At 40.0% G+C, this 23,997-nt stretch overlaps 1 protein-coding gene across 12 annotated transcripts in view; it reads left to right on the top strand.

Annotated features, from left to right (window-relative positions):
* Nucleotides 1-23,997, top strand: part of SLC35A5 (solute carrier family 35 member A5) — a 133,257-nt gene that overhangs the window by 91,415 nt on the left and 17,845 nt on the right. For all 12 annotated transcript variants that reach the window (XM_031613134.2, XM_090150976.1, XM_031613131.2 and 9 more), the window contains exons 10-11: nucleotides 16,405-16,461; nucleotides 23,744-23,991. The gene's annotated coding sequence lies outside the window, so the exon portion shown is untranslated. The remainder of the gene's footprint in view (nucleotides 1-16,404; nucleotides 16,462-23,743; nucleotides 23,992-23,997) is intronic.

Raw genomic sequence — 23,997 nt, 5'->3', positions numbered from 1 at the left:
AGCAGGATCCTGAATTTGCCTTGAGACCTAGTTTGGCACCCTTTTAACTGAGGAGAAGGAAGAAAAAACAGAATTGGAGGTCCAAATATAACTATTGTATGATTCTGTGATACTAAGAATTTACAGAGATGTTCTAGGTACCATCAAGAATAATCCTCCATCCATCCATTTCTTCAACTTGTCTCATAACTCACAAAAAGAACTAGGGAAATTAGCTAAAGGATTTCACTTTAAAGAACAGTCAGTGTTTGGAATTGCTTTCCTTAAAAGTTGCCAAAAATATTTTTTCCATTTAATTTGAAATTTCTCACAGTTTCTTCCTTTATTTTTCCAATAAGTGAATGTTGGTTTGAAAAAACAATTGAGCGTCCTTTAAAGAAAAGAAAGGAAGAAAATAAGGAGGAAAGTAAAAAGGTGGTCAAGAAAACTTTACAAGATGAAACTTTACAAGAGTTTGCTTTTTCAGTAAATAACTTCAAACTATGAAAATCTCTATAAAAGCCTTTTCTTCATCTCAAAATGTGTTGACATGAAGTGAGATGGATGGCTGCTGTTGCATTGAGTTGTATGCCCCAGAGAAGGAGACTCCAGGCAAGGACATGAGTCCAGTCCAGCCACCACCTCCACCCCACAAAATGGCCTCCTGTTGATGGGTGTATGGGTGGGCATGAAGCACTTTTCTCTTTACCCAGACGTGCCCTGAAAGGGATGCCCTGAAATAGCCTGATTTTATTTATGATGAAAAACTGTTAAAAGAAAAGGAAAACATGACTCAGTTCTCGGTTATTTTTGTCACTACGTTAAGGCGGTGTTGTTAGCAGTATCCCAAACACTGCAGCTGGCAGCACGCTGTGCTGAGCTGGACTGCCTTAGACAGAAGAAAATAGGGCTGTTTTCAATCACTGCTGAATTTCTGTGCAAAATCACCCCTTCTCATTGTGTTAAACCCTGTCTTAACCCTCCTGGCTCATGCAAAGGGCAATTACTCTGCTCACATATCATTGCAGCCTACTGCTTGGGTGATTTCTGTGGGGCTGTGTCAGATGCTGGAGTCTTGCAAGGTGACCTCTGCTGGGAGAACACCTCTTGCCGTGCACAGCCTCAGGGAGAGGTGAGGTTTTGCAAACTGGGAAGGGAAGGTGAGGAGCTGGCAATTGGTGATTGGCAGTTGGCTGTTAGCAACTGGCCTCTGGTAACGGGCCACAGAACATTCTAGTGCAGCTGAGGGTAGTGGGCACAGGAAGCAGCTGAGTGAGGGGAGGCCTGGGGCACAGCCCAGCTCCTGAGATGGCCGCTGCGGGGCAGCCTGGATTCCACATAGAACTGGTGGTAAGAGCTATGGGTCCCTTGGGATATTGTGAAGGTGTGAGAGGGGGGTACCCAATCTGTGTTCGTTGGATATGTTTTCCACCTGCTGTAGTATGGCTCCCTTACACCCTTTTTGAAATTCTCCACTGAGGAATTGATAGAATGGTTTAGTTTGGAAAAGGCCTTTAAAATCATCTTGTTCCAACTCCCTGCTATAGGCAGGGACTCCTCCCCCTAGACCAGGTTGCTCAGAGCCCCATCCAGCCTGGCCTTGAATGCTTCCAGGGAAGGGACATTCACAAGCTCAGTGGACAACCTATTCCGGTGTCTCACCGCCCTCACAGTAAAGTGAGGGCAAAAATCTCTTCCTAATATCTAGTCTAAATCCCACTAAATTCCTTTCCTTTGCTTCCACCCAACCACTCCCATTTGCTTTTTTGCTGGCCTGCCTCACAAATTTCTCTAGTGACTTTCCTGCTCTGTCCCCAGACAGATCAACAGAACAGTCCTGAGGGAACAGAGGACCACTGCACAGCCAGGGCCTCATTTGCTTTTCCTATCTTGTACCATCATGGCAGGCACAAAGCAGTGCACAGTCTCCAAGCTGCTCTGCACCAGGCTGCATGGGTACTTCACATGAGTTAGGTGAAGCTTGGGGTATTTATGTGAGGAGAGAATTCCTGCTCCCTCTGGCTCCTTCTTTTAAACTCTCTGCTCCTTGGTAGTTTTCTCATTTGTCTAACATACCTTTCCTAGAAAGTCTTTCATATCCCCTCTTGCAAAGGAGAATGGGGTGTGTAAGAATGTGGAGCACGCACTACCTGCCTGTGAAAAAGTTTTTTTCATCCCTCAGAATGAGGTAGGAATAGGGTGGACAATGTGATTTTTGAAAGTAAATAGAGTTAAGTCCGTTTTTCTCAGTGAATAATGTCATCTGAACTGAACTGAAAAAAGAATGTGAAAAAGGTGCAAGAAAAATGATATCTAGTGGAAAGATGAGCATACATCTGCTGTGTACTCTTACAAAATTACATCCTTGTAACAATCTACAACCTCCCTTTACCATCCTTCTGTTTTTATGTTTTTAAAGCATATGGATTTGTTTGCATCCTAAGGGCTGAGGAAATGAGAAGACAGAAGTTTTAAAGTCAAGCTTTCCCTTAGGTGTACCTTACTATGCCTAGCTTCTGTGTGTTAAACTAGCTGGAGGTCTCTTCTCTTTGACAAGTAGGACTAAGAAACAAAGAAATCACACCTCTAGGTTTTTCCTTTCCTTACACTACCCTCTCTTATTACCAGAGTCCTATGACAAGCAAATTGCTGTGACTAATAAATTCCATCTCACACTTCATATTAAGAGGTTCGGTGGCTTTTTCCAGGGCCTTAAATTGAATCAGGGGTAAGCCAACAAAGAGATTACAGACATATCAAGAGTTTACTTTGCGTGATTGCCACATATTTGATGCCAGATACAGTATCCTGTTTTCCCTCTACACTTCACTTGGAGATCACATCAAATAAAACTCAACCTCTCAGTTATGTAAAAATTAAGCAAGCAGCCCTCTGGTTTTAAAATTGTTTTTATTTAGCAAGAAATGGGAAACAAAACAAAACAAAACCAACCACACAGGCATTATGCTGAGGAATTAAATGCAATTTGAGAAGAGATCATGATGAAAGGTTTCTTCAGATCTTTTTTGGGAGGTGGTCTCTGAGTCCAAATCATGACAAACAAGACTGGGTGGGAGAGAAGAGGGAAAACCAACTCACAGTGTTCTTTTGACTTAAAAATACTTTGGTTATTTACTGACAGCTTTTCCTCTAAGCTGTGACCTATTTTCACTTGCTGCATGGCATCTAATGAAGCTTATGACTAAAATGAATCCTTTGTCACAGTGGGAAATAAGAGTCCTCATTGGCAGAGGTTAGATTTTAGGATGATTTTCCTTAGACCTTACATTTGGATGGATGCTCAGGTTTCTGCAGTAGCTCCTCATGCCCTCTCCTTGTAAGTCTTTTGATGTCAGTAAGCACAAGTGACTTTTCCCTTCTGGTCTATACAGATCAATGCTAGTCACTGTAGTAGAGTTTCTGCTTATTACCCAGCATCGTTGAGTCCATAAAACCACTCCATCTTTCCTCCTTTACAATGAAGCCCATTGCATTGGATTGCCCATACACGTTATAGACTGACAGTTTGGGTTGGAAGGGACTTTAAGGATCATCCAGTTCCAGCCCTCTGTTTACCTCCCACTAGACCAGGTTGCCCCAGACCCTATCCAGACTGGCCCTGAACACTTAGAGGGATGGGACATTCACAGCTTTTCTGGGCAACCTGCTCCATTGCCTCACCATCCTCACAGTAAAGAATTTCTTTTTTACAGCTAGTATAAAACTTCCATATTTTACTTTTAAACTGTTCCCTCTTGTCCTATCACTCTCTGCCTGTGTAAAAGGTTGTTCTTCAGACTGAGATTAATTATGCTGCAAGCACTGGTGCATTTGGAAATTTTAACTGTCCTTTGCTGCACTTTGAAAATAGGAAGACTGTTGCTGAATGCTGTTGCAGCAGATGCTGATAACTGCAATCAGCTCTGGCAAATAAGCATGACTGATGCAGGGGGAAAGTGCTGTATGAGCCTGACTTGGAGAAAAATTCTTCCCCTGTCTCCCAGTCAGTTTTCCTGTGAGCATGCGAAGTCACACTGACATGCCCAGGAGATTTACTTGCTATACATTCAGAAGTTGTGATCACTATGGTGTGGAGGCTGAAAGTGAGATGCTGAGAAAATTCATCTTTGATAGATGAGAAATGCTTTTATGCATTTTGCCAGTGTTTAGCTCATGAGCTCTGAAGGCACTGTAACTACTATCATCCATTTTCTATGAATATCAGGCAGAGTACTTAACAAAAGGTTCTGAAGAGTTTTCACGGTCGGGGAAATATGTCTGTAGATGCATAAATATGCTCTGTACATTACAAAATAAAAATGAGGCAGATTCTTGCCACAGGATCTCCTAGAGTAGTTCCCAAATGCCCATATTGATTTTCAGCTTGCAGAATTACTCGTACTGGGCAGCTTTTCCAAATGCCTTGAGCCTAGGGGTTTGCTGGGGCCTCAGCTCTTGCTACAGAGCTCTGACCTTTCTCTTACTGTCTGGGTACTGTCAAGGGGCTGCTGCATTGTGAGCCAGGAGAGAAAGGAACAATTTCCCAACCTGGTAATTCCCAGATTTTCAGGGCTCTGAAATAAGTACAAGAACTGGGAAATGAATTTGAAATTTTGTCCATTACACTTTTTTCTGTGATCAGTTGAGACAAATAGGTGGGAGTTGAAACCGTTGTCTGAAAGCAGCACTTGAGTCCCATTTCCAGAAGAAGTTAGGGGCACTGCACACTCCAGAAAAAGGAATAAGATGAGGCAGTGGAGGAGTGGGCAGCTCTCCTCACGGCCTTTGGGAGCTGCACTGTAGAAGTCGTGTGTGCCAAAGCTTTATTTTTCCAGATAAGACCTTCATCTTTAGAACTGTCAAGCAAGCATTAAGTTTGTAACAGGAAAATTGACATTATCTTGCATATGCTTTTATCCATCTCCAGGACAGAAAGATTATTTTCTGGAGTTTAAAACATAGCCCTAGAAGCTTGTAGATTTTATAAGCCTGCACTGTGAAGCAGAGAACAGGCTCTCCAGTGAAAGGCACAGGAACTTGAAGTTTATACTTATGTAGCACTTGCAATAACATCATAAATATTTCATTTCACTTCACACTTGCAGTTCCCAGCACTGTTAGTATAGATGTATTGTCAATCTCCAGCCTCTGAGGAAGGAGAACTTGTCTGGAAACTGGTTCATTCCTTTACTGAAAGTGCATTCCTTTTACAACTCTGTAGTGAGATGACTGTATAGCATGGGCCCCTGGTTTCCCTTCTAAGCACATGAAGATTATTTTTGTTATTTCTTTCCTAGCAAAGACACTGGAATCTCTCATCTGACTTTCTGACAAAGTCTCAGTGGAATAGCTCAGTTTCCTTAAATTTGTTGCTCGATAGATATCGAAATAATTTTTGCTGCCAATTTGCTCAGTAATGCAAGATTAGTGGGGCTGTAGCAGCACTGAAAACACCACTGCAAATCAAGAATGTTTTTCCCTTGCAAGGCAATGTCTTATATACACATTAAAATCCCAGTGTGCTTCCTTAATCCTTTTGTGTTTGTGTATGTCCTAACAGTTTTAGAAGTGGTCAGCTATGAAATAAGTCAAAAGATAAACTGAAATGTTTATCTGAGAAATGAATGTGATTTCATACACTAAGTTTCTGTGTCTATCATAATTAAAAGCGAAAACATCTTCTACTTGCATTAAATCTGAAAAAGAGTTAATCTCAAAAAAATTCCGATTTTGCTCTGGAAAGGTTTTAGTATGCCAGTGTGATGATATGTCAGAAGCGGATGGCAAGATCTGTGCTAATGCAGCTGCAGCCATCAAGGCTTGTTTTGCAGATTTAGAGAGATGTCTGTCCCTGGGACTGCTCCATCATCATCTCCAACAGCTGACTTGACACTTATTTGAGAGTCCAGCAGCAAGGATTTTTACTGTACCAGCACACATTCTGCATCACATAGTGGCCCAGAATAGTTAACTGTCATGGTCCAGCCCAGCTACAGTAGTGACACCATGTCTGGTGGTGCTCAACTTGAGCTGAATTTCCATTGGCAAAGCTTAATGGAAATGAAGAGCAGAGATGGTGATGGTTAGACGACTTTTACCTTAAAACCAAGGGCATGGCTTTAGCTTCACTTCGTACAAGCCCAATAATTCCAAAGTGTTTGAATATCCTTGAATGCATGTTTGGAGACCACAGGGTCAATTGAGTGTATTATTGTATGAGCTCTTTGGTTTGCATCTGTATAATCTTGCAGATTTTCACATTTCGTAGAGCGAAGCCACTCTGCTGCAGCTCTTGGTGAGTACCAAAGCTCTACTGAAGACCAAGAGCTTTTAATGTAGACCTCCCAGTTTATTTAAAACCTGCAGTTAAACTCTGCAAAAAGGGTATCAGAGCACCTGCCTTTCTGAGCAGAACTTAGATCGTAAGAATAAATGTTGTAAGATTTCATCATCTCTGAAGAAAGCATCATCTTGTCTGATGAGACTCTGAATTAAATATCTTCAGTGCCATCTTGTTTGTTTGTCCACATGAACAAATAAAACAGGAAAGTGCTGCTCTTTCTGAAAACCCAGCTGAACTTTTTCTGTCCCTTCTCATACATTACCACCAAGAAATACTGTGTTGAAAGTAATATTATAGTTATCGTACTAGTGAGCATTGCAGGCTATGCTCTACCCCATAACCACAGAGAAATCATCAATCCAGTCACACGCATATTGAGCCATTATCAGAGCAAGAGAAATCTGAGGTGGTACCTTGGACTCTTCCTGGGGCAAAATTGTGCCGGTCTGCTCTATTGCTTTGCTAAAATAACCAAGTTTTGAAGGAGATTTTATTTCCTGTTGCAAAGTCTGCATGTTCAGAGCAGTGTTTCCTAACACAGACTTTGTGCTCATCCTGTGTTCTTTGTCCTTTCATCTCCAGCATTCCAACGTTAATATTTTGGTTCTGTGGTTTCCTGACTGTACTGTAGTTTTACACATGGATGCCTCCAGTTTAGCTAACAGCATGTGCTTTCAACTATTATTACGATTGCTAGTATTATTTCTGTCAGAAATACAGAGAGCCTCCAGATAGAATCAGAGCCCTACAGCAACAGGTGTTTTGTACACAAATACACTGTCTCTCTCTCTTCTGAAATATCTACAGTCTTTATCCAACCTGTAACTGTTTTGGTTTTTTTTGTGCAAATTAACTTAGTGTCTGGGACAGAGGCTCTCTGAGAATTTCATACAGAAATAAAAATGATGACAGAACAGATCTAGATTTGCAAGTACTTCATTTTTTTTTTTTTCCCTAGCAAATTGGAAATCTTAAATAATTCTTTTGGCAAGCATTTTATTCCTTTTATTACAACTTGGACCGCATCACTTGTTTGTTTTTTTGTTTGTTTTTCAGGGGCTCTTTGTCACTGAGGTTTGCTTTTGTATGGTACCATTCTCATCTGTTAAAGTCTCGCTACAATTCTGGAGATTAATTTTGTCAGTTTTGTCTTTAAACTTGCTTGAGGAGAGGACCAAATGGGAGGTAGTACTCTCGGCGTAGTACCACGTAAAAGATTTGTCTCCAGTACTTGCACTGGCTTTTATGCACATAGTCACTGGCCCTTGCAGCCAGCAGAGTTTTTGTCTTCTGTTGTCTAATACACAAATAAGCACCAGTTATATAAAATATTGTAATGGAATGCAATGTAGTTTTGCCTAGTGTGAATCAAGTTGAACTGAAAGTAATTTCTGTGGTTCCCGTGAGCTGAAACATTACAGCAAGTTTGGTTTCAGGTGCAAATTTTGTAGCTCCAACTGACCTGCAGAATTTTTATTCCTGAATATTACTAGTATTTTATTAGTACCTGACAGTATGAATGCTGACAGTGACTCATTTGTTACTTAATGCCAGACAAAACATGCTTCAACATAAGGAAACAGGGAGGAGGAAAAGATAGAACCATAGAATCGTAGAATCACAAGGTTAAAAAGGACCTACAAGATCATCTAGTCCAACCATCCTCCCATTACCGTTGCTACCACAAGTCACTAAACCATATAGGAAAATATATAGGAAAGTCGGCCATTTAATTAAAATATTTTGTCCTGTATATTATTTACAGGAAGGCATAGCCTGTGAAGACTAGGTTGGAGAATCTTCATGTTGAATGTCTCAAGACAACAAAGCCAGTTTTAACTACCACAACAGCAACAACAACAAAAAAGGCTTGAGGCCCGTAACTTAGCACAGGAATTGCAAAACATATTAAAATGTCTGAAAAATAGAAAAGATTTGTTCTAAGTAGATACAATGTGCCGTGTGTGTTATCACACATCTGTTTTTCCAGTGAGATAGGATAGCTTTATATCTAACTTTAGAAAAGGGAGGTGCAGATGATACTTTCCCAAATCAGTTTGTTTGAAAGCACAGACTGATACTGCTCTACTTCCCTTTCTTCATTGCATGAAGCAGCATTTTTCCTTAGTGCACAAAAATAAGGCATGCTAAAGGATATCACTCTCTGTCTTGCTTGTTTCCAGTTGTTCTTGATATTCTAGAATTCACTTTCCTTCCTGGAAGAGTATTCTGAAAGTGCTTGAGCAGATCATAGGTGGATCTTTACATAGAATCATAGAATGGTTTGGGTTGGAAGGGATTGTAAAGATCACCCAGTTCCAACCACGGCCATAGGAAGGGCTGCCACCTATCTGATCAGGTTGTCCAGGACTCCATCCAACCTGGCCTTAGGCACCTCCAGGGATGGGACATCAGCTTCTCCAGAGCTCACTGCCCTCTGAGCAAAGGTTTCTTTCCTAAGATCTAATCGAAATCTCCCCGTTTAAAACCATTTTCCCTTGTTCTCTCACTACCAGATTGTGTAAAAAGTTTGTTTTCTGTAAGTGAAACACCAGCTCCCTCAGCCTTTCTTCACAGAAGAGGTGCTCCAACCCTCTGATTATCTTTGTGACTCTCTTCTGGACCCTCTCCAACAGCTCCACATCCTTCTTGTACTGGGGACCTCCAGGCCTGAATGCAGTACTGCAGATGAGGCCTCAGGAGGACAGAAACAGTCACCTCCATCACTCTGTGGCCACCCCTCTTTTGATGCAGCTCAGGATACTGCTGGCCTTCCAGGGTGCAAGCACACACACTACTGGCTTCACATCCCCCCAGAGCCCTAAGTCCTTCTCTGCAGGGCTGCTCTCAGTGAGTTCTTTTCCCAGTCTATAAATGTATCTGGGATTGCCCAAGCCCAAGTGCAAAATCATGCACTTTGCTTTGCTGAATCTCATTGGGTTCTCATGTGCTCACTTTTCAAGCCATCCAGGTCCCTCTGGATGACATCCCATCCTTCTACCATGTCAACTGCACCACTCAGCTTAGTGTCATCAGCAAACTTGCTGAGGGTATACCTGATCCCTCCATGTCTTTGATAAAGGTATTGAAGAACACCCAAGACTGAATCTTGGGGATCACCACTCATGACTGGACTCCACCTGGACGTAGAGCCATTGACCACAACCCTCTGGCTGCAAATATCCAACACTCTGGCTGCAACATCTGACGCCTGTAGTTCTGACAAAATATATCATCAGTAGATCATAATATGTTTGTACCTTGGAGTCAGCCAAAAAGGCTTCATTTTATTTCTGTGATCTTTGGCTCAGACTCTGACATTTGCTAACATCACACTAACAAGCATTGCTTCAGTTTTGTGAAAACAATCTGTAAGCTGTTTATTTATATTCTTAACTTACTTTTCTCTTAAAAAAAGACATGTGCACCTTTAAATCAGGCCAAGCATGAGTTTATCACTGTCAAAAAAAGCTTTAAAAAATTATCTTTTGTTAAAGCAGCTTCATAGAAGAATTTTTAGCAGTAGTGTTAACACAGTCGGACCTGCTGTTCTTAGTAGGCCTTTTACATATTATTTCATTATTTTGACTAAATCAAGTTAAAGATTCCTGACAGTTGGCACTGTCCAATTTAAGCTGTCATTGCTCTTCTTCGTTAGAAGACATTTAACTGACCTGTAGTTGTATTCCTGAATATGTTTTCAGGTACTTCCTCTGCACAGAGGAAGAGATTTAGTGGCAGATTTCAGCAGTGATGTAGGCATCAGCTACTTTCTATCTTTGTTTATAAATAGGACTTTCTATGTTATTTTATTTAATGAAAATACAGCGATTTTGTCCATGCACAAACATGATGTGCTGAAAAGCAACTGAAAATATTCCAAAGCAATTCACTTTCAGTTTTATAATGCAATTCCTCCGATGGTCTCTTCTAACACACCAGGAAATGTATACTGAGATAGACTTATTTCTAATTGAAAGATGTGAATGATACTTGTGTTCTAATTAAAGTACATGAGGAAACTCCCTATTTAGGATGTAAACATAAGGTTGTTTTTTTTGTCAGGCTCATAGTTTTCTGATAAGATTTCCAAATGTGATCTTATTACTGTTATGAAGTAAAGAATGATTATTTAGGGTATTATAATAACCTAGCAATGAATGCTAAAATCCTTTTTCAAAGGAGTGAACTTAGTTTATATTCTGTGCTTTTCATGTAGTAACTTTTTTTTTTTTTAATGAATTCTTAGCTACTCCTGTAAATGTAGATTAATGAAAACCTGCTATATCATGTAGATTGCCATGTGGATGGTCATGAAGCTTGGACTATAGGCAGTTGAACAGTTTTCCTCTGTCTCTAAGTGATTCCCAGCAAAGGTTTATACTCATATTATTTAAATTCCTTCCTCAAGAATAATTTTTATTTGTAGCTCACAGCTTTAACAGAATCTGTCATGTACAAATAAAGTATGGGGCTGTCACCCACAATGAAACAGAGTTCTATAGCAGTGCCAAGCATTTGGGTTTTATTCACTTTGTTAAGCAGTTTCTATAGAGTCTAGATCCTGAATCTGAAAAAACAAAATACTAAAGAGAGAAATGTATAGGTTTGTGAAGGGTTGGGATGATGTTTCAGTTGCCTTGAGCTGAACAAAGTTCCTAACAGATGAAAAACATTTCTGTTCACTTGAGATAACTGCAAGGCAGCCAAATGATTACATTCAAACTTTCCAATCCTTGCAAAGATTTGCTTCTGAGTCAAAGCCAAACATCAATAACAGTTGCCCAGAAGGGATATTGTTGTTTGGAAAGAGAGAGATGGCTGTAACTGATTGCAGTGCTGAGCCTGGAAATTCCTTGTCGGTCTCATCTTCAGCACCATGTTTTTGCAGTGCTTTTAACTCCACTGCTGTTGAAGCAGCAATCCAGAAGCCGCAAGCTTGTCTTTATGATGTAATGAATTACTCCAACAAAAAATGTGTTGAATGCGTACATCAGGGAAGGTATAGTCTAGAAAGCAGGTAGCCTGGAGAACAGAAAGCAGTCAACAGCATTCCTTAAAAAAATAAATAAATAAAAATCAGATATGCCGCATAAATCTCAGCAGCGAATCTTTTATCATTAGAAACACCGTGTAGCCAAACAAGATGTTCTGCCATAATTAAATGCAGGTTAGCTTTATTAACTGACAGTGAATAGTTGGCTATTAATAGGGAAGTTAGGCTTTCAAATATTGGCCTACGGCAATTTATTTTTGTGTGTTGTTAATGAAATTTCAGCCGTTATTTTACAAATATTTTCTCTTGGTCTTGGAACTAAATGCTCTGAAGAGCTATCATAAATTAAAAAGAAACAGGTAGAATCTCTGCAGAAAGAAGTCAGGGTAGGAAATACCTTCAGAACAGCTTAATATTTGACTGAGAGGAGACATTGATTCCTGGATACTTGTGGAAAATCAAAAAATGACAAGCATGCAATATTCAGTCCTTAACCTGACTTAAAGGCACTGACATGTCTTTATCCAATCCAAAAAGGATTTATCCTTGGATTCATCCATGTCTTATCTTCCCCAGTAAGGCGTTCTTGAAAACCTTACAATACTCTTCTTGAACATCCTGGCATTTTTAGTGGTAGAAGGAATTAATATTAGAAAACAGACTCCCAAGAGAGACTCCCACCCTTAAAACAGTGCTCTTTCTGTGATGTTTCTAGTTCATATACGACTTCCACCTACCTCCAACCAAAATGTTCCTTTTCTAAAAGGAGGAGGGCTCTCTTGTAAAGGATTAAGAAGATTCTGGGCATCTGGTGTCTCTCTTTGCTGCCAACTCTTCAGTTAAATATAGTTGCAGGCTCTCCCTTGTGTGTATGGGGATAAAAAGCAGATGTCTTTCAAATCCTATGTGAAGTTTCTGTAACTGCCATTTGAAAGAAAACACCTATGACTTGTGCATCAGGCAAGTCTGAACTGAAACCATTTACCAGAGTAAATATGACTCTCCTGGTGTCATTTTTAGAGGCTCTTTTCTGCACATAACTGCTCTTTAAATGAAAATAATCACTGTTCCCTTAATATGTGATTTTTTACCCTGAGAACACTATTAGGGATTTCACAAATATTACCTCAGTGTATATTCAGACATTATTAAAACAAATTACTCCATTGCAGTACAGCTAAGGCCCATTCATTCATTCATAATGGTGGAGGACTGCATAACGTCCCTGAGGTACGCCAGAAAGAACTGCTCTGTAGTGAGTATACACACTGAGTTATTTAAAATTGATTTATTTTGTTAATATCGTATAATGGTTCCCAGGAGGAGATAAAAACAAACAGATCAGAGCTGATTATGCCTGCAGGTTATTCCCTGAGACAAGGCAGTAACTTTTAAGTCTAGATCTTGCAGCCACAGAAAGATACTGCTTTGTGCTTTGTATGCTTTTTTTCCCTGCATCCCTTTGAACCTCGCAGTATTCATGTGCCTTGGGTGTTAAACCACCACAGGCCTGCATTGTACAGCTTGGCCCACGCTCTCCAGATTGCCAAACTGTATCTGGCAGAAGTCCAGAGGGGTCTTGTACACACCACTGTAGTTAGTTGGAAACCACCTATTCAGCTCTCTGGTTTTGCGACTCTAGTCTTGGCTCATCAATTGGCACAAGGTTAAATTCTCTGCAGAAAAACTCTCCAATAGTTGAGGATTCCCAGTGCACAGAGACAACCAGTTTGTTCTGCCTTTTCTGTTCTGTATGTGAATATACATAGGACATGACCTAGAACACAAAAATATCTGTATTAGCTTTGGCTCAACTTAGAGATTTGGACTGGCTAGGAAATTTGGACCCGTATGGACCCTTATGGGATCTATAATAATAAAGCCAGTTTTAAGATCCAGATATGTATTCCTCTGAAAACAATAGCAGGATTAACATGTTGCATGTTTCTGACCCTCCATTTGCTTCCACTTTCCTGTCAGATGCAGGTTTCTGTAGACTTTAATGATAATGCAGCCCTGAAAAGTAAATCCTCACGATTTTGTTGTCTGGCTGTGGTTTCCTCCACAAACCATTTTTTAAAATAGAACCTGAGGAGCAGAAGCTGCCTGGCCCGTAAGATGATAGATCGGCAAAAGTGAAGTGGTTCACTGACTAAAAGAGAATCATGAGGTTTTTACTTATACTCCTTGACCCTTAGGGCCTCAGTGGATAACATGACCTTATTTAAATCCTTTGGTAACCATCTAGGGACCTATCCAATGAAACAGTTAAATTACTTTCAAATAAGATGAGGCCAAGACAAGGGCACATTTTTTATTTCTTAATGCCTAGTTAAAGCATTGCTACTTTGATTATATGTCTGGTCTTCAGATAGAGGCCTGATTCAAATCTCTTAGGGCTATGCATTTTCAAGGCATTTCCAGTAGTCCATGCATCTCCTTAAAACTTATGTACATTAAGACTGAGTAAAGCTAACAAAATGTTGACCCTGGAGTGTATTTTCACCTGGGTCTGACATTGAATATTTCTATGCAAAGCTAGTAAAAAGTGATTTTTTTTTCAAGGAATTTTAGTGCTGCTGGGGTTTGTTATTTTCTTGTAGAGATTAGGAATGAGATGTTTTCTAGTACTGCTTAGCATCAGCACGTTCTCTTCAGAAAAGTATCAAGCACTAGAAGTAACTATAACTCTCTACTGTAAGTATACTTTCTGCTGTTTATCTGTTTAATCCATGGCCTCCAGTGTAATATACCACATTATCACTCCAATTATTACCAACAGTGAAGTTAGATTTGGAACTGATCCTGTGCCCTTAGTTTCCCAGTTTCCAGTGAACCAAGGATGAATGTCATTGTATGCCCATCCTTAGACTATTTAGCGAGACCAACTTCTCTTTTTTTTTTTTTTTCTTTCCAATTTTCACCTACCTCACATAATCAAGCATTGATTCAGGAGAATCCATCTGTGAACGACTCAGGTTCTCAGACTGTGAACTGGAAACTTGTGATACAGCCTTATAAAGGAGGACAAAATATTTTGGATGAAATCTGGGCTCCAAGCTAACTTCTTCTCCAAGTTAACTTCTTCTGATCTGATAGAAGTCAGTTTCAAATAATTTATTATAAACCTACTTCTGCTTTGGAAATGGGAAGTGATAAACCATTGCAGGAACCTGACTATATGAGAGGGGCAGACACAGGGTAGACATGTCTGAATGGGGCTCATTCAGCAAGACCCAGACAGCATCTGCATGCTTAAAAGCTGTTGGGAATCTCTGCATAGTCTGGGGCCTGCCCAGCCCTAGTTTGAGCTGTACAGATTGCTTTAATTAGGATCTTCTTTGCACTAGTGCAGGGGCCCTGGTGCACTAACGCTATTGCAAACCCCCAGTGCAGATGTGTCACACTGTGCTGACAATGGCTTCATTCTTTCGGCCCTGCATATTACACATTTTTTTACTGATGGGTATAAAACCTTCTGTGTTACTGAAATTGCAAGTTACTTTTGAGATGCTGGAAAAGAGTGAGGTAGAAAAGCTTTAAAGTCCAGGTCTGGCACGAAAGCTTGGTGCTTTTTCTTCCGCTCTGTCTATTTTGACTATTCAGACTGTAAATTCTACAAAGAGGGTTTTATCCCTGGTTTTCACTAGCATTTCTAAATTGTCCAGTAATCCTATTAAATAATAGTAAAATTATATTCTATATTCATATATAAATATGCAGCTTGAAACTGTTGAAACTATTTTGTAAATACCAATCTAGGATTCTGCCTTTTTTTTTTATTCACAGCTTTTCATCAAAGCATCTTTGGTAAAATTTAAAAGCACATGGAATTCCCAATAAAAGACAAACCCAAGAGAGAGAGAAAAAAAAAAAAAAAAGAAAAAAGAAAAAAAAAAAACACAGCAGGGATAGGGACAGAAAGGATGAGCAAATAATGAAGTTTATATGTGGGGTATGGGTCAGATTTCAAAAGCAGATGGAATAAACTTAAGCAAAACAGCATGTATTCCAAATTGGAATCAGCTATATAATATTACGAGAAGTCTGTGTACCTCCTAATGTAAATATTTATACTTTTGAATTTCCTTAGTAAACTGCCAGATATGATTCCCCAAAGGACATTATTTACTTGTTTTAGGTTTTAGCTAATCTGTTCTTAATTTTTCCTGTGAGATCAAATTCTGACGTTACTGAGAGATGGAGGTTTTTGTATTGCAGATCAAAGAGGAATTTAACTCATAATGCATTACGGCATCATATGTTAACACCTAGCAGACTATAGTGACTAGAATTTGACTTCATAGAGCATTAATATCTGAATATGATGACATTAAAGGTCCATAAACCTCCCTGAGAACAGAAATCCAGTATTGGTCCTTGCATAAGTGACTTCTGCACAGCATTCCCTATCCTAAGTTGCTGCCTGCACTTTCACACCACTTCAGCTTTTTCCATCTAAGCTTCGGGAGGCACATCTTTACTGTGTGGATGACAGAGCACTGGCACAGCTTGCCCAAAGAAACTCTGGAGTATCCTCCTTGGAGATCTTCAGAAGCCACGTGGACATCGACCTGGGCAGCCTGCTTTGGGTGTCCCTGTGTGAGCAGGGCTGGGAGCTGGTGTCCCTTCCCACTTCAGCCATTCTGCAATTTCTGTGATTAAAAGGGAGAGCTTAATGCATCCAAAGATCAATGGAGCATTAGTGCAGAAATTACGCTTATTTGAGTTTATGCATTTCCTGTTCTGTTTCGCTATGCCTGAAGTTATTAGATTTCTGATAATACTGATAATATGATCAGTCTTGCTCTAGATGAATTCTGTCCTACTAGTCTAATTCTGAGTTATTCTGTTCCTCTAATTAATTCCTGTCGTTTATTTCATGCCTTGAATTCCATCTGCTGCCTACCTTCTCTCCACAGCAGGAATATGGTGTCTTACATACTTTCAACTTAATTGCTTTGATGTCTGCCAAAAAAAGTCCTCATAAGAGCTGGTTTCTGCTTTTTTTGATCAGACACATATAGTTATTTAGGTTATTATTGTTGCTTGAACGGCATAATAATTTAACATTTTTTTTCAACAGGATGTTGCAGCAGAAATGGAAACTCTGTATATCAGCCTGCAGAGTTGGTCATTTGAGGTGAGCCTTCTCAATACATTTGTAATTCATACACCTCTGTATACTTTTGAAAATCTTCACTTTGGTCCAGGATGGTCTAACTGGGCATTAAAGCACTGAAAGTGCAGCCAACATTGCATACACTTTCAAACATCTTGATAATATCCTGTTCTCCTGTATCTGGTGTGTATGTTTAAATTCTAATTTTCTTAGGTCAAAGACTGTCTGCAACTCCCTATTTATATAGTTCTTACTATATCTTTGTCAATTTTGATTAATCCCTAGATATTGCTATAGCCCACATAGGTAATAAAAGAGCAAAGATCTTCAATCACCTCAGATTTGAGCCAGAGGCATAGAAGTCTTCATTATCCCCTGAGCCATTCATTCAGTCTTTTGAAAGCAAGTTCTTAAGCAGAACAAGTCATTTTTCTCCCCCTCTCTCCAGCAATCCTCAGTCCTTTTTCTTTATGTAATTAAAAGGCAGGCAAAAGAGAATAGCTCAAAAGCCTTTGGGAGAAATATGTCTCCTGAACACCTCCAAATCCTGATGACAGAGCAACAGCAACAATTTAAAAAGATTTCATAGTTTGGCAAAAGAGTTTTGATCAAAATAGCTGCAGTTTTCAGGGATTAGAACAGGGTCTGCTGTCTTGCAGAAGTAAGAATTGGACAGTGGCTCTTTATGATTTCATGGCCCTATGGTTTGGCTGCCAAAGTAAGCATGTTTTGGATGAAAGTCTGAAAAAGGAAAAAAAAAAAGAGCTGGCATCAAAAGACATTTTGGTGTCTACCTCCTGCCCTAACAGTTTTCTTTTGATCTTTAGCCAGGGCATGAGAAATACAATCCTCCTGCATTAAAAGCAATTAAGAGATCATATGTTGGACTGTATGTGACTTGAGATTTGTTCCCTTTATGGAATGAATAAGGTTAATGGAATCTGGCTATAAGCTGAAAAGCCACCACGGAAATTTTTACAAACTTTCTTTCTTCTACCCCCTAAAAGTAGCTAGAAATTTCTTTCTCCTTTTGATGATAAGAGGAGTAGAGTAGTAAGGAATAGCTTCCTGAAATAATATTTAAGAATTCTTTTGAGTTATTCTACTATACTTTAGTAGACTCTTTCACTCCCATTCAGTCATCTAAGTGATTTTTTGTGTCCTGTTTTATGGTTATGATTATGGTTATAAAGAGTAGAAATAATGTTTACTTTCAGCTGGTGCAGTAGAGCTTGAAATGGTAAATGAAAGCAGATGACGTCCAACCAAAGTTCCAATGTTATACATTGTTTTTGCAGTTTGTTTCCCACTCTTTTTAAAGCCACCCTCCCATCCCTGCGTACACGTGGCAGTGTTTGTAGATTTCAGCCTTCAGAGTGTTAGCAGCTGAGTCTTGTGTAACCTTTCCACTTTAGGGCATGAGCTCATCAGCTTGTACAGCTCAAGCACTGCTGAGCACTGATCAGTGTGAAGTGAAGAGACCATAGGAAAACAAAAAAGCAAATAAAAACCAGTGTCCCGTGGAAAGCATTACTTAATAAATGGAGAAAAAACAATGATTTGCAGCAAGGTGACATCTGAAATCAAATACCAAAAGACCTTAAAATGTTATTCCTTAAAACTCGGCACTATTCTCTGTAAGAATGTTATATGCACTTCTATGACATGGTGGAAATATGGGGGGATGGGAGCGAAGGGAAAGTTTCCCCATCTGACCTCAGTTTGGCAATTTCAATTTGATATTACAGTTCTTACTTTCTGTTCTCTTAAATGGATTAGCAGTATTCACAGTTAACTGTGGTCAAGCTCTGGTGTGGAGGCACTTTGATGTTAGTGGTGATACTTAGTTTCTACACAGTATTATGAGTAGAAGACCGTGCAGTTCACAAAGTAGCTCAGTATCATTGCCCTGTTTTACGTAAGGAAAAAGTGGGACTTCTAGAATTAATATGCCCATTTTTACTAGAGGTATTGTCAGCTTTTTAAAAATGGATTTGAGGGTGCTTATAACAATCTTTCTTTACTATTGCAGTTGATCTTTCCTGATTTCTATTCAGAGGGACCCAATAGACGTGAAAGATGGGCCTGGGTGAACCTAATGAAGTTCTACATGGCAAAATGCAAGGTTTTGTAATTGGGCTGGAGGAATACCTGGCATCCATACAGACTGGAAGGAGCAGTCCTTGAGAGCAGCCCTGTGGAGAAGGACCTGGGGCTCCTGATGGATGAAAAGCTTAACAAGAGCCAGCAGTGTGCTCTTGCAGCTCAGAAAGCAAATGGTATCCTGGGCTCCATCAGAAGAGGGGTGGCCAGCAGGGACAGGGAGGTGATTGTCCCCCTCTACTCTGCTCTTGTGAGGCCCCATCTCAAGTACTGCATCCAGGTCTGAAGCCCCCAGAACAAGAAAGACAGAGAGACCCTCTGGAGAGGGTCCAGAGGAGAGCCACAAAGATGATCAGGGGACTGGAGAACCTCCTCTACGACAGGCTGAGGGAGCTGGGCTTGTTCAGCCTGGAGAAAAGGAGGCTGCAGGATGACCTCATTGCAGCCTTTCAGTACCTAAAGGGAGCCTACAAACAGGAAGGGAATCAACTCTTTGAAGAAGTAGATAACTGCAGGACAAGGGGAAATGGTTTTAAGTTGAGAGAGGGAAGATTTAGATTGGATGTCAGGGGGAAGTTCTTTACTGTGAGAGTGGTGAGGGGCTGGAGCGACTGCCCAGAGAGGTTGTGGATGCCCCCTCCCTGGAAGTGTTAAAGGCGAGGTTGGATGGGGCCCTGGGCAACCTGATCTTGTATTAAATGAGGAGGTTGGTGGCCCTGCATGTGGCAGTGGGGTTGGAGACTCATGATCCTTGAGGTCCCTTCCAAACCATGCCATTCTGTGATTCTGTGATTTTTGAATGGGCACAATGTAGTTCTGGGTGACTGGATGCTGATTATTGTACCCTTCATGTTCCTGTCTATTTAAAATACCAGTGATGATTTAGAGGGGGTCAATGAGGCTGAACATATAAGTAATGATGAAGTGCTGTAAAATCCTTGGCTAGAAACTGTTACTGGCAGGCAGTATTATTGCTCTTCTAAAGTATTCTGACTGCTCTTTAAATACTAAGTCCAGAGAACAAGGAGTGCCTATTTTCATCAACCTCACTGTGTGAATGTGGTGCAGAGAGCTTTTTTTTTTTCAAAAAAACCCAAAAAACCTACCTTTCATATCACCTCTCATGCTGCTCTCTTGTGGCACTGGCATCTCTTACATTTGTACCATGCTCTTGGTTTGGATATCCCCTACATCAGGTTCAGCTTGTTAGCAGGTCTGTAATGTGTTGAGTTGTTCTTCTGCCTTGTGTTCTGGAGTTGGGAAGGGGCAACTGCTGGCAGTAGTAAACACTCCTAAAACACATGTTCCTACAGTTATTAATCTCTAAGACACTGCCATATAACTTCTTCTAAGGTTTCTACTTCAGGTCTATGCTCTCAATCCTACCAGAAAAAGTTAGGGTAGTATAGTTAGGTTGTGTTTGGACCTTTATGATCTTTAAGGTCTTTTCCAACCTGAGCAATTCTATGATTCTATGTTTCTACTTCCCTTTCCTGAAACAGCATGCCAAGGAGTGTGGTAGATCACATAAAACCATGCCCTGTCATCTGTTTGTTTTGTGTTTTAATATACAGCTTTTCACATCATACATCTTCAGTGCCTAGTGATATATTTGTAATGAAACTTGATATAGGAACCTTATTTTGGAAGCTGATGAAAATTCTAATATTGTTATCAGCATTTCAGTACTGAGAGGTCTGAGTGCATGCAGAAAAGAGGAAAGAGGAAAAAAAAAGCAGGGACAATGGCTTGGATTGAGGTGGTTACCAAGGAGAAACATAAAGGGGGCTGACATATGACTGCAATAAGATGCAAACTTTAAAATATATATATATATTTGATTCATGGTTCTCAGTGTGGGAGAGCCATGAAAGATAGAGATGTAAGGGCAAAGGGTTGGTGACATAAATATTCCTACCAGGTTTTTATGCTTATGTTTTCTTGTGAATATAAATTCTTGGCCATGTTTTATAGGGTTTTCTTTAGAAAGAAAGACCACACATAGCAGTGTGGGAATGCCTAGATCCTACAATTAAAAGACAGCATAAACTCCCCATAGTTTTCAAGATCCTCTCCAGTTTAATCTTTCATGGAGACAGAAAATGTGGCCTCTGCATACTTTCTCCATCATGCTTTCCATCAGGTTTTGATGACTTTCATTCACTGGGCTGGTCTGCTGTGGTCTCCTACCCATTTCCTTTTCCTCTTCCCAAACTGGAAGATGGAGATTAAGCTCAGCTCACATATGGTACCAGTAGATCCCACAATAGGATTCAATCTCTTCATATGTTGTGTGGTGTTCTGGGTTACAGGTGTATGCTGAGGGAAAAGAGTAGAAAATCTGGCCAAAGCTGACTTCAGATGTTTATTTTACCTAGAACATAAGCATCAATTGTCTGAATTGAATAACAATTGAAGCAGATGGCATTCTGCTTTACTATCTGCACTGAGGTCAATGATCTACCTTTTTGATACTACTAGCAACAGGAGTAGTTAGGCCATAAACCTCTGTCTGTTGTTGCCTTTCCACTGGAACCTCACACCCACCTGCTTTCTTTCCCAGAAGAGCAGTCCAGGAGGTTTGGGAACCAGTGGGGTCACAGGAGACCAGTGGGTGTCAGGTTGTAGATGGATTTGGATTCCTGTAATAAAAAGGAATAGGAGCCTTCCCAGGCTGAGAAGGTGGGGTGCTGAAAAAGGAGAGAACCTGCTGGCCTTAACTGCAGTCCTTTGAATTCTCATTAATTCCTCCATCCTCCCAGTATGCCTTTTAATGACCCACCCCTAGATATCCCACTGGCTTTTCCCCATTCTCTTCTCCATCCCATCAGAACTTACAACACTACAAAAAAGCTACTTACAAAACTGTGATTTTGTATATACCATAGGGATGTCACCAATCAATTCTGAATGAGCTTGTTGGTGAATATTATACTGTGTTTGCTGCATTCAGAGTTGCCTTATATGCCACTATTGATTTATATGCACTATTGTGTCGCCCTCAGGAAAATGTGTTTTTTTAAAGTGAGAATTCCATGTCACAAAGGAAGCTCCACATGTAAGAAAATGAATCACTAGAATCCCAAATCCAATGAGAGAGTATATGGAGAACGAATATTTCTCCTGTGGCAGTGTTTTTCAGAGGATGAGGTGAAACTGTCATCTAGTGGTCATTATAGGTTTTAACTTATTTTTCCGTATAGCTGTTTTCATCTGGATATAGCTGGAATGTTTCTTATTCCCAGGATATAACACCTGAAAATGCTAAGCTAGAAAAAAAAACATCAGTGAGACTTTGAGAGGAAGGGAAGAAACTCTGGAGCTTTTGATCAAGAAGAATCAAGTTTAATAACATTGTGTAACAAGGCTGTGAACTCACTCTTTCCTCTCTATCCCATCATTTACCGCAGTGACACATGAGCTTCTGCCTTCCTGGTGAGAGGCTGAAGACCAAGATACCTCATGACAAAATAGGGCATCAAAAGAACTTCTCTTTTCAGACCTTTTTATATTTTGTGGGTCAGCCTGAGTTTCAAATTTCCTCTTAACAGCAGCAACATTTTATTCTCACTCACCCCAGAAGAAGGTTTTGTTACAGCATCAGCACAAAGCCTGTGTTTTCAGTTGGACAAACACAGATTGTAAGGGAGAAGAACCTTCAGCCTAGAGATGTAGGTCTTCTGATGTGCCTTGACTTCAATAAGTTGTAGTAAACCTACAAGGACTTATCAACAGTCTACATGCACCTTGAGCAGGCACAGCCTCAGGCTCCTAGATCTTGGAGTGCAGCTATTGTAGAGCAAGTGTATTGATATTGCCAGACAGAAGCTGACTATTTGCATCTGCCCACCAAGGCCTTGTTAATTAATTAATGTTTTACAGATTACTGATTGGTAAAGCTAATCCTAACACCTACACAATAATGACCGAAGCTAAGAGAGAAACTGTGGGAAAAAAAAGTGAGTCTGGTATGCAATGTGATAAGAATATAATCTTAGAAAGATTAAAACAATTAGAGCAGTGTTCTGAGTTTGGTGACTCAGGCTAGAATGTTGTTGTGTAGCATTGCTGATACAGGTGCTACCTGCATTCAGTATATGTGAAACAGTTCTATTTCCAAGCAGAATTTGTGGTTGACAGAAACAGCTGTGAATTCTCAAGTTTTTTGTATGGTGAGATTCATGGTGCCGATCAGTGAGGAAACTTGTACGCAAACAAGATCTATGTTTGAGCAAAATGGATAGCGTGAGTCATAATCTGTGACAAACATAGTTCCCTTCTAGCTCAGTTTGCAGCTTCTTTGTGTTATTCATATTTTCACACTGTGTTGGAGTCCCTGTTTTGAATTTGGATCCCTCTGTACAATCTGATTGCAAATTCAGGGCCTAAATATAGCATTTGCCTTGTAATGCTTACAGTTTTAACTATATCAAGGGGCCATGATGACAGAGCCATTTTGAATACCATAAAGGAATGACAGTGCAATCTGATCTGTCCAGTAAACAGTAATTCCAGTATGCCCATATTCCAAATAATGTCATTTTTGGTGAACAGATGTCACTGCAGAAGTTACACAAAGACACTGTTTGGGGTGCGAAGGAAAACACTGAGGTAACTTTCTAAATGTTTATGCAGTTTCCTAAGCCAAGGAATGTCCCATCTGTGTTAAATGAGAAAAAGTGGAAGTGTAACTATTTTTAAATTTAATGTGTTAAAGACATTTGTCACCTTTAGTCTGCCAGAGGGAGATACTTTCTCAATAGTGAATGTCAGGGAGAACAGAACAGGCTATGGAAACCTTTCTGATGTTGTGACTAGTGAAACATGCTCAGTAATATAACGTAGTTGTTCCTTAGGAATTTCTGTGAATTTGTTTTCTCCTCTCAAACTGTGTTTTTGCTTTCTAGTTATGACTAACTGCATTGCATACTTCTCTTCCCCTACCAGTAGAATATGAGTCACTTCTTACACTGCTTATAAAGATTTCAGAACTTTCGCATTTCTTTTAATAAATGTTTTTTGAAACTTCTTTATTTATCAGCCCCTTGCCAATAGATTTTCCTAGATTTGTATAAGGAAATACAGTCATTCTCTCTCTATGTAAAAGGAAGTCCCTTCTACATCTGCACTTAAGTGCCCATGTCAGTGCTCATGTGAAAGATATCTAGCTCTAATGTCAAAACTTAAATTTATCTTCCAGAATGATGAAAACAGAAGATGTTGAAGTCATTTTAATTCATATCTGGCAGTAAGCTGGGAAGAACAGCAGGGCAGTCACACACCGAACAAGTGAACCCAGAAAGGAAGTCAGCATTAAAAACTAGACTGTGGATAGTAAACCACAATTACAAGGAGGTGATACTGGTAAGAAAGAGGAGCTGTAAGTACTGAAACCTGATGGAGCGCTGAACAGTTAATGGATCATGTTAGGAAAGCTGTATGAAGCAGGTAAGT

This window comes from Phasianus colchicus, chromosome 1 (genome assembly GCF_987193195.1).
Source record: "Phasianus colchicus chromosome 1, bPhaCol1.hap1.1, whole genome shotgun sequence".
NCBI classification, from domain to species: Eukaryota; Metazoa; Chordata; class Aves; order Galliformes; family Phasianidae; genus Phasianus; species Phasianus colchicus.
This window is presented reverse-complemented; position numbering and strand designations above follow the sequence as displayed.